At 35.0% G+C, this 8,996-nt stretch overlaps 1 pseudogene; it reads left to right on the top strand.

The window, feature by feature from the left end:
- Positions 1–864: 864 nt before the first annotated feature.
- Positions 865–8,647, top strand: LOC100727794 (shootin-1-like; annotated as a pseudogene).
- Positions 8,648–8,996: the final 349 nt, after the last annotated feature.

The raw sequence follows: 8,996 nt of genomic DNA, 5'->3' as shown, positions 1-8,996 counted from the left end.
CAAACATATGATGTTTCCTCTTCACAGACTGAGCAGGTTGCTCTGCCACACACTCCTCACCCCTGTCACCTGGAGCCAGTAGAGGTCCAAAGCCAGGGCACTGCCTAACCCAGGATTGCACTCTCCAAAGCCATGAGCCAAAGTATCTCTTTGTAAGTTGGGTCTTACATTCAGTAGACTATCACAAATTAACAGTATAAGAAAGAATGATTTCTCAGATAACATTATGCAATATTTTGTATTACAATATCATTAACCAAAGATTTTTTTTGTTTGTACAGTTTAGGAAGACACAAGAAAATACATTAGAATGCATATCATTTCTGCCAGAAATGCAACTTTCTTCCACTGTTTTTAATTATCATTCTTTATCTGCTTGTTTTGTTAATTATGGGGTTTCGTCAGGTTGATTGTGTGGTGTTTTGGGATTATTTTTTCCTATGTATTTAGCTTGAGGTGATGGTTTACCTTCTTATATCTCCCATATTATAATGTTTCAAAAAGTAAATTTTGAAAAATGTTACCTAATTTTTTTCTAATAATTTTGTTTACATAGTCTCTTCTCTCCACTTAGATTTCAATTTGCTATTTTTTACAGATCATTGTGGAAGAATTTATTTCTTTTTCAACATTTAATGGTTTAGCTGGTTTTATTTTTAGTATTCACTCATGTGTTATGTAGAATTCAGTCATATTTACTTTGTCAGTAGTGTGTCATCTGATATTCTTATTCAATATGTATTTGCCTATATCAATTATTATACTTTGCATGTAGAAGTCCCATTTAGTTATTTTTCAGTAATTCCCTTTTTAATCTACAAAAGTAAATCATTCTAACAATTTGAAAATATGAATATTGAAAATATGGGGAATTCTCCTCTTCGCCTGCAGGCCGGGCTCCTCCAGCTCACTGTTGGTCCCTTAAGACCAGTGGAGGCAGGGAACCCCGCCCCAGGCAGGGCGAACTGTTTTCTTTGCCTGGGGCCCAGGATTCCGCTTCCTGTCGAAATTAGTGAGTAAGGAGGGAGGAGGGACCTCTGTCCCAGCCTGGCTGACCTCTCTACCTCACTTGGAACAAAACTTGAAGCGCAAAAATATAGGAAAATGACAAAATGAAAGACCAAAATGCAGTCTCAAACATCCAGCCCATCCCAAGAAAGCCTAGGAGCCATGTGCATAGAAGAAAATATATGACACATAACCTGAAATACCTGAAATAATAGAAACTGAAATAAAGAAGCAACTCTGGGAAGCCTTAAAGGAAATCAAACTAGAAATAATCTCTCAGGTAAAAGAAGAAATGATAAAAGAATGAAGGAGATGCTGAACATATCTAAAGAAGACACAGTTAAAAAACTTGAGGAGATAAACAAAAAAATAGAATCCCTGGATGAACAATATAAGAAACACACAGAATATATAAAGCAGATGCAAAGAGATATACAGGAAATCAAAAACTCCATCGAAAGTTGTAAAAACCGCCTCAATGGATGTGAAGATAGAATTTCAGACCTTGAAAACAAGATTTCAGCCAGTGAACAGGAAAGGAAAGATCTTTTAAAAATAACAAGAAATCAGGAAATAACAATTCAACACCTGCAAGATGATGCAAAAAAAAAAAACAACATAAGGTTAATAGGGATAAATGAAAAAGAAGGGAACAACATAAAGGATGTCAAGAGGATATTTAGAGAAGTAATAGCTGAAAATTTCCCAAACACGAGACTGGAAATCGATATCAAGATCAGCGAAGCATATAGAACTCCAAATAGCCATAACCAAAATAAAACTACACCCAGACACATAGCAGATCAACCAGACAGAAAATCAGCAAAGAAATAAAAGAACTGAATTGCACCTGTGAACAAATGGACTTAATAGACATATACAGAGATTTCCACTCAACAACAACAGAATACACATTCTTCTTAGCAGTACATTGGTCATTTTCTAAAACAGATTACATATTAATTCACAAAACATATCTAAAAAATATAAAAGGGTTGAAATCATCCCTTGCATGCTATCAGACCATAGCACTATGAAATTAGAAATTAATGATAAAAGATACTACAAAATTCCCACAAACATGTGGAAACTGAATAACACACTCTTGAGTAATCAGTGGGTCATAGAGGAAATCAAAGAAGAAATTAAACACTACCTACAAGAAAATAAAAACACAAATACAACTTACCGGATTCTGTGGGATGCAATGAAAGCTGTCCTCAGAGGAAAATTTATACCACTGAGTTCACACATCAGGAAAACAGAATGAATACAAATAAATAACCTGATGTTACACCTCAAACATCTAGAAAAAGAAGAGCAAGTCAAGCCTAAAGCCAAAAGAAGAGAAGAAATTATAAAAATCAGAGCAGAAATCAATGCAATAGAGACTAAAAAAACAACCCAAAAAATCAATGAATTAAAGAGTTGGTTCTTTGAAAGAATAAATAAAATTGATAAGCCCCTCATCAACCTTATTAAAAAAAGGGAAGAGAAAGCTCAAATTCATGCAATAAGGAATGAAATATGAGCAATCACTACAGACCCCATAGAAATACAGAAAATCATCAACACCTATTTCAAAAACCTCTACTCTCAAAGGTTTGATAACACAGAGGAAATAGACAGATTCCTAGAAGCATACGAAGTACCAAAGCTAGGTCACAAAGATGTAAAACTACTGAATAACCCAATTTCTATTAATGAAATAAAAAGTAATTAAATCCTTACCTACAAAGAAGAGTCCAGGCCCAGAAGGATTCACTGCAGAATTCTACAAGAAATACAAAGAAGACCTAATGCCAACACTCCTCAAACTCTTCAATGAAACTGAAAGGGAAGCAATCCTTCCTAAGTCATTCCTGGAAGCAAATGTTACTCTAGTACCAAAACCTGAGAAAGACCCAACTAAAAAAGAGAACTACAGACCAATCTCCCTAATGAACACAGATGCAAAAATCCTCAATAAAATATTAGCAAATAGGATGCAGCAAATCATCAAGAAGATCATACATCATGACCAAGTGGGATTCATCTCAGGCATGCAGGGATGGTTCAATATATGTAAATCAATAAATGTAATACACCAATTCAATAGAACCAAAAGTAAGAAACACATGATCATTTCTATAGATGCAGAAAAAGCTTTTGATAAGGTCCCACATTCATTCATGATAAGAACTTTACAGAAAATTGGAATAGATGGTCTTTACCTCAATATAATAAAGGCCATTTATGACAAACCAACAGCCAGCATCATACTAAATGGCCAAAAATTGAAAGCCTTTACTTTAAAATCAGGCACAAGACAAGGATGTCACTTATCACCTCTCCTATTTAATATGGTACTGGAAATACTAGCCAGAGCAATTAGACAAGAGAGAGAAATAAAAGGCATAAAGATAGGAAAAGAAGAAGTTAAGCTATCATTATTTGCAGATGACACGATACTCTATATAGAAGATCCACAAAAACTAAATTGAAAGACTGCTAGATATAATAAATAAATTTAGTAATGTAGCTGGCTCTAAAATCAATACTCAAAAATAAATAGCATTCCTATATACTAACAACAAAGTCACAAAAAGAGAAATAAGAGAAGCCACACCCTTCACACTAGCAACCAAAAAAATTAAATATTTAGGAATTACTCTCACAAAAGAAGTGAAAGACCTGTACAAGGAAAATTATATTGCACTGAAAAATGAAATTGAAGACGATCTCCGAAAATAGAAAAACATCCCTTGCTCATGGATAGGGAGAATAAATATTGTGAAAATGGCCATTCTCCCAAAACTTTTATACAGATTCAATGCAATTCTGATAAAAATACCATCAACATACCTCATAGAACTCAAGAAATCACTCCTAAAATTCATCTGGAGTGAGAAGAGACCTAGAATAATAAGGACAGTTCTAAGCAGCAAAGGCAAGGCAGGAGGTATCACAATCCCTGATTTGAAACTATACTACAAAGCAACTGTAGTAAAATCAACATGGTACTGGAACCAAAACAGAGCTGAAGATCAGTGGAATAGATTAGAAGATACAACCACAACTGCAAACACATTCAACCACCTTATCTTTGATAAAGGGGCCAAACAGGTTCACTGGGAGCACGACAGTCTCTTTAATAAATGATGCTGGAAAAACTGGCTCTCCATATGTTGAAAGCTAAAACTAGACCCATGTCTATCACCATGTACTAAAATAAAATCTAAATGGATCAAAGATCTGAATATTAAAACAGAAACACTAAATCTATTGGAAGACAACTTGGGTAAAAACCTTGAAGATATAGGAGTAGGTAGAGAATTCATGAACAGGAATCAAACCGCACGGGAAATACTTCCCAGAATCAGTAACTGGGATCACCTTTTATTAAAAAGTTTCTGCATGTCAGAAGAAGTCTCCAGTGTGGTGAGAAGAAAACCCACAAACTGGGAAAAAATCTTAGTGAACTGACCCTCAGACAAAGGATTTCTGTCTAAAACATACAAAGAATTAAAAAAAATCAGACCCCCAAAATTCAAAGACTCAATCCAAAAATGGGCATCTGAGATGAATAAACAATTCTCAGATGAAGAAATACAAATGGCAAATAAATGTATGAAAAAATGTTCATCATCATTGGTCATTAGAGAAATGCAAATCGAAACTACACTGAGATTTCATCTCACTCCTGAAAGAATGGCCGAGATAAATAAACCCAACAACAACAAATGCTGGAGAGGCTGTGGAGAAAAAGGAACTCTCCTGAACTGTTGGTGGGAGTGTAGACTAGTGCAACCATTGTGGAGGTCAGTCTGGAGATTTCTCAGAAAACTAGGACTGGAAGCCCCATATGACCCAACTATACCACTTCTAGGCATATTCCCAGAAGAACTGAAAGTATCATACCACAGTGATATATGTGCACCCATGTTTATAGTAGCACAATTTGTAATAGCCAGATCTTGGAAACAACCTAAATGTCCATCAACTGAAGAATGGATAAAAAAGTTGTGGTATTTTTATACAATGGAGTGCTACTCAGCTATAAAGAATGACTGCATTGAGACCTTTATAAATAAATGGAGGCAGCTTGAGCCCATAATCATAAATGAAATAAATCAAACTCATATGTACAAATACCGAATACTTTCCCTAGTGTAAGAAATGATAAGAATACATAGAAGTATGTGGTAATCATGATTCCCAATCATATTGGTTTGAAGGCATATAATGTTTTCACTCATTAACCGCAATGGTTTTAACTTGGGTTGTTCGATTTTACTATCTATGATAGCACGAATAGCTATTTTGAAGAAAACAACACAACATAAAAGCTAGTGCTGATTTAATATCGTCTTGTTTTAAAGTCCCATCAAGCTGTAATACATTTGTTTCCACTGGTTTTAACATGTATCTTACTATATTTCACTATATACTATAGTATAAACAAAACTCTTTATAGGCAAAAAGATAATATAGAAACCATTGTTTGTTTTCTCTTAGCAGGTTCTAAATACCCTGTAATTCTTGCATTCTCTTGAAAGGCTTCACACTGTCTAGATACGCTTGATACTATAGCACGCGAAGTTACACTCAAATAATTTAAGGAAAGAGGCACTATGGTGACTACTATTATGTTAGATTATCTTTTGATGAAACACAATGATGCTTGAATTGCTCGGTTCTGCCCTGCGTTGTTCTATTACAATGTCCTCTCTTATCTCAATCTTCCCCCTATTTTTAAATTAATCTATTTTCTCTCATTTTTTTTAATTAAGGGAAAACTAAATTAAAGAATAACGGGACATAGTATAGTAAGTTTTTTGTTGTCCTATTAACCTGACTTGAACCCCAGTATCACTCTTCCCATCTTGTTCTGTCTGATTATTATATATTCTATTTTGTTTGATAGCATCAAGTTTGAGGGTATAGGCAATCACTTTGAAGTTAATAAGATATACTATGATGCCCAATATGGATTGATTATCATCCTTTTTTTTGAAGTCCTGTAAGGTCCTCAGTGTAGATTTTATTGGTTTTGTTCGGTATTGTTTTGATCAATTCTATTATACCTGATGATATAGACAACTCAATTTAAAAATAGCAACAGGCACAATGGTAACCACTTTTGATCACCTGGTATTCTATTTTTGCATCACGTGCTATGCCCACCCTTCTGTTCTAACTGACTCTGTTTTGCTTAGTCACATTTGTTTTTATTCTCTTCAAAAATTTATTAAGAACCGTGAGAGTAATAAAACCCTAAAAGTCTAATTATTACTGTAAAAAAGAGGAAAATAAGGTGGACTAAGGTATATAATTGCAGGTATGTTTGAGAGTATAGGACGGAAAACCATATAACTGAGCTTTTGTTGGATCATTGAACGGAACTGTCTCCAATTCCACTGTATGAATGTTCACTTTATATGCTTTAATTTAGTGATATGGACAACTGTTTCTGGGAAGATAATGGGTAGCCTATTAACTGGTGATTTAGTACTGTATATATTTTTTCTAGAAATTTTGTGTTATTTGTACCCTTTTACTGCATTTTTTATGTCCTTTCTTGTTCTCTCTTTAAATAAAAAAAGAAAATATGAAATATTGAAAATACGGATAATATTTTAATGTCTTTGCTTATGCCCCAGGTTACAGTCATGCAAAGGAAGAACTCTTATGCCTAGTGTATATAATGATTTGATGCTGAATATTGTGAAATTTTTATCACTGAGTTGATGTTTTTCTAGAAATTAAGTTTATTGATACAAGTTAGATTTGCATAATGATCACATTCACCATTGGAAACTTGTACTTGTACATGATGTATCTTAATTCCTCTTGTATTTTTCATTCCGATTCCCTCCCTTAAAAATCTCCATTATTATACTTGCCTGATTCTCCTCTCCCCAGAAACCTGATTATACTTCAAGTTTCGAAGAAAAGAACAACTAGTTTTGAGATTTTTGTAAAAGTAATTTCTGGTTAAGAGTTTTAAACCTCAATTCCCAATTACAAAAAATAAATAAATAAATAAATGTTTTAACATTTTAAAGTGTTTTATAAAGAAGCAGTTTGTCTTTGTTTCTGAGAGACTTTATACTAAATGGATTTTTAATGCATTGACAACATACTATGATTAAAGTTCCCTATAGCCATTCTTTTTAAGGGCTTAGTAATATTCCATTATATACAATTACCACATCTTTTTCATCTACTCTGTGCTTGATGGGCATTTTCATTGTTTCCAAGATTTAGCTATTACAAATTGAGCTGCTATAAACATAGGTGCACATATATCACTGTGACATGACCTTTTCATTTTTTCTGGGAAAATATGCAAGATGGGAATAGCTGGATTAAATAGAACTTCGAATCCTCATCTTCTGAGGCATCTCAGCACTGATTTGCATCATGGCTGCACCAGTCTATACTCCCACCAACAGTGGAGAAGTGTTCTTTTTTCCTTCACAGCCTCCCCAAAATTTGTTATCAGTTGATTTCTTGATGGCAGCCATTCTTTTTAGAGTGAGATGAAATCTCAGTGCTGTTTTAATTTCATTTTTCAAATGACCAGTGATGTATTTATTTGCCATTTGTATATCTTCATCTGAGAAATGTGTGCTCATCTCTGATGTCCATTTTTGGAGAAGATCTTTGTATTTGGAGGGCTTGAATATTACGCAGCTATAAAAACGGATGATCTTAAGGCTTTTATAGGCAAATGGAGGCAACTAGAGACTCTCCTTGTAAGTGAAATAAATCAGACTCATTTGTAAGTATCACATTGTTAGAGTAAAAAAACAAAGTAATGAGATCTAAAATATATATTAGATACTGCAACAACGAATGGGAAAGAAAACACTGAAGCTCAGGCAACAAAGATAAATGAAAAAAAATCAAACATTGATGAGAATCAGCATGTCACACCTGGCCAAGCAGGGACCAGATGTAATAATGGAGCTGAGAAGCACTGATGATGAAGATGCCACCGCAGACATGGCCAGAGCTACCGAGACCTGTGTCTCAGTGGTGGCACAAGCGCACCAAAGAACTTCCAGTTCAAATCTTGCCTGCCCAGGAGAAAAGAAGGTATTTGCCACTGAGCTGCAAAATCTCAAGAGCAAACTTGTGGAAGTAACAGAAGAAGTAAATAACGTTTATCAAGGAAAGGCTGTTTTACTTTCAGAAGTTCCTGAACAGAGAAAAGTCTTAGAAAAATGCAGTCAAGTGTCTGCATTAGCAGTAGAAGAATAGAAGGAGATGCTAGGAGACCTGGAGCACGAGAAGGACCTCCAAAGAAAGCAGAGTCATTTCCATAGGAGACGTTCCTAGAACAAAATGAACTAAACTTTCAAAGCTGCCTTCTTCAACAGAGCATGGTCTCTCACCAGCAGATTTTGAAAGCGTTAAATTGAAAATGTAAAACTCATCACGCAACTTGAAGAGAGAATTCAGCACCAGCAACAGGTCAAAGTGTTGGAGGAGCAACTTGGAAATGAAGCACTGCACAGAGATACACGACCTCAGACAGCAGTTTGTGCTGCTAGAAGAAGGTAACAATGAACTAGAATTGAAATACCAGAATTCTGCAAAGATGATGATTGATGTGTTAAAAAATGTGCACTTCCATGTACTCTTTCTATGAAAAAAACCATTTCTGAGGTAGAACTGTCTTACTGGATTGAAGTGTATGTTCATGTCCACAGTGCATCGGTGGTGGACTGTTGCACGGCCTCCTGGCTGCTTCCCTGCCTTTTGCATCTCTCTCCTTTAATCTGCTTTCCACGTCTCCATTACAGGTGGTGGCATCTTACTCAAATACAGATTTGTGAATAAGTCAGAAATTCCCTCCAAGATATTTAAGTGCCTTCATTGTGTTTGGTCTGAGCTAATTTGCGGCTGTAGTCATTACAAACCTCATTTATTTCTTTGTGGGCTCATTTACACGTTATCACTTACTCTCCCCAAAGCACACACCGTGCTTTTCCTGCTAC

Source organism: Cavia porcellus, unplaced genomic scaffold (genome assembly GCF_034190915.1).
Source record: "Cavia porcellus strain 051 isolate PalLab524CR breed Dunkin Hartley unplaced genomic scaffold, mCavPor4.1 scaffold_26, whole genome shotgun sequence".
In the NCBI taxonomy this organism is placed as follows: domain Eukaryota; kingdom Metazoa; phylum Chordata; class Mammalia; order Rodentia; family Caviidae; genus Cavia; species Cavia porcellus.
The sequence above is the reverse complement of the archived record's forward strand: the minus strand, read 5'-3'. Positions and strand labels throughout refer to the sequence as shown.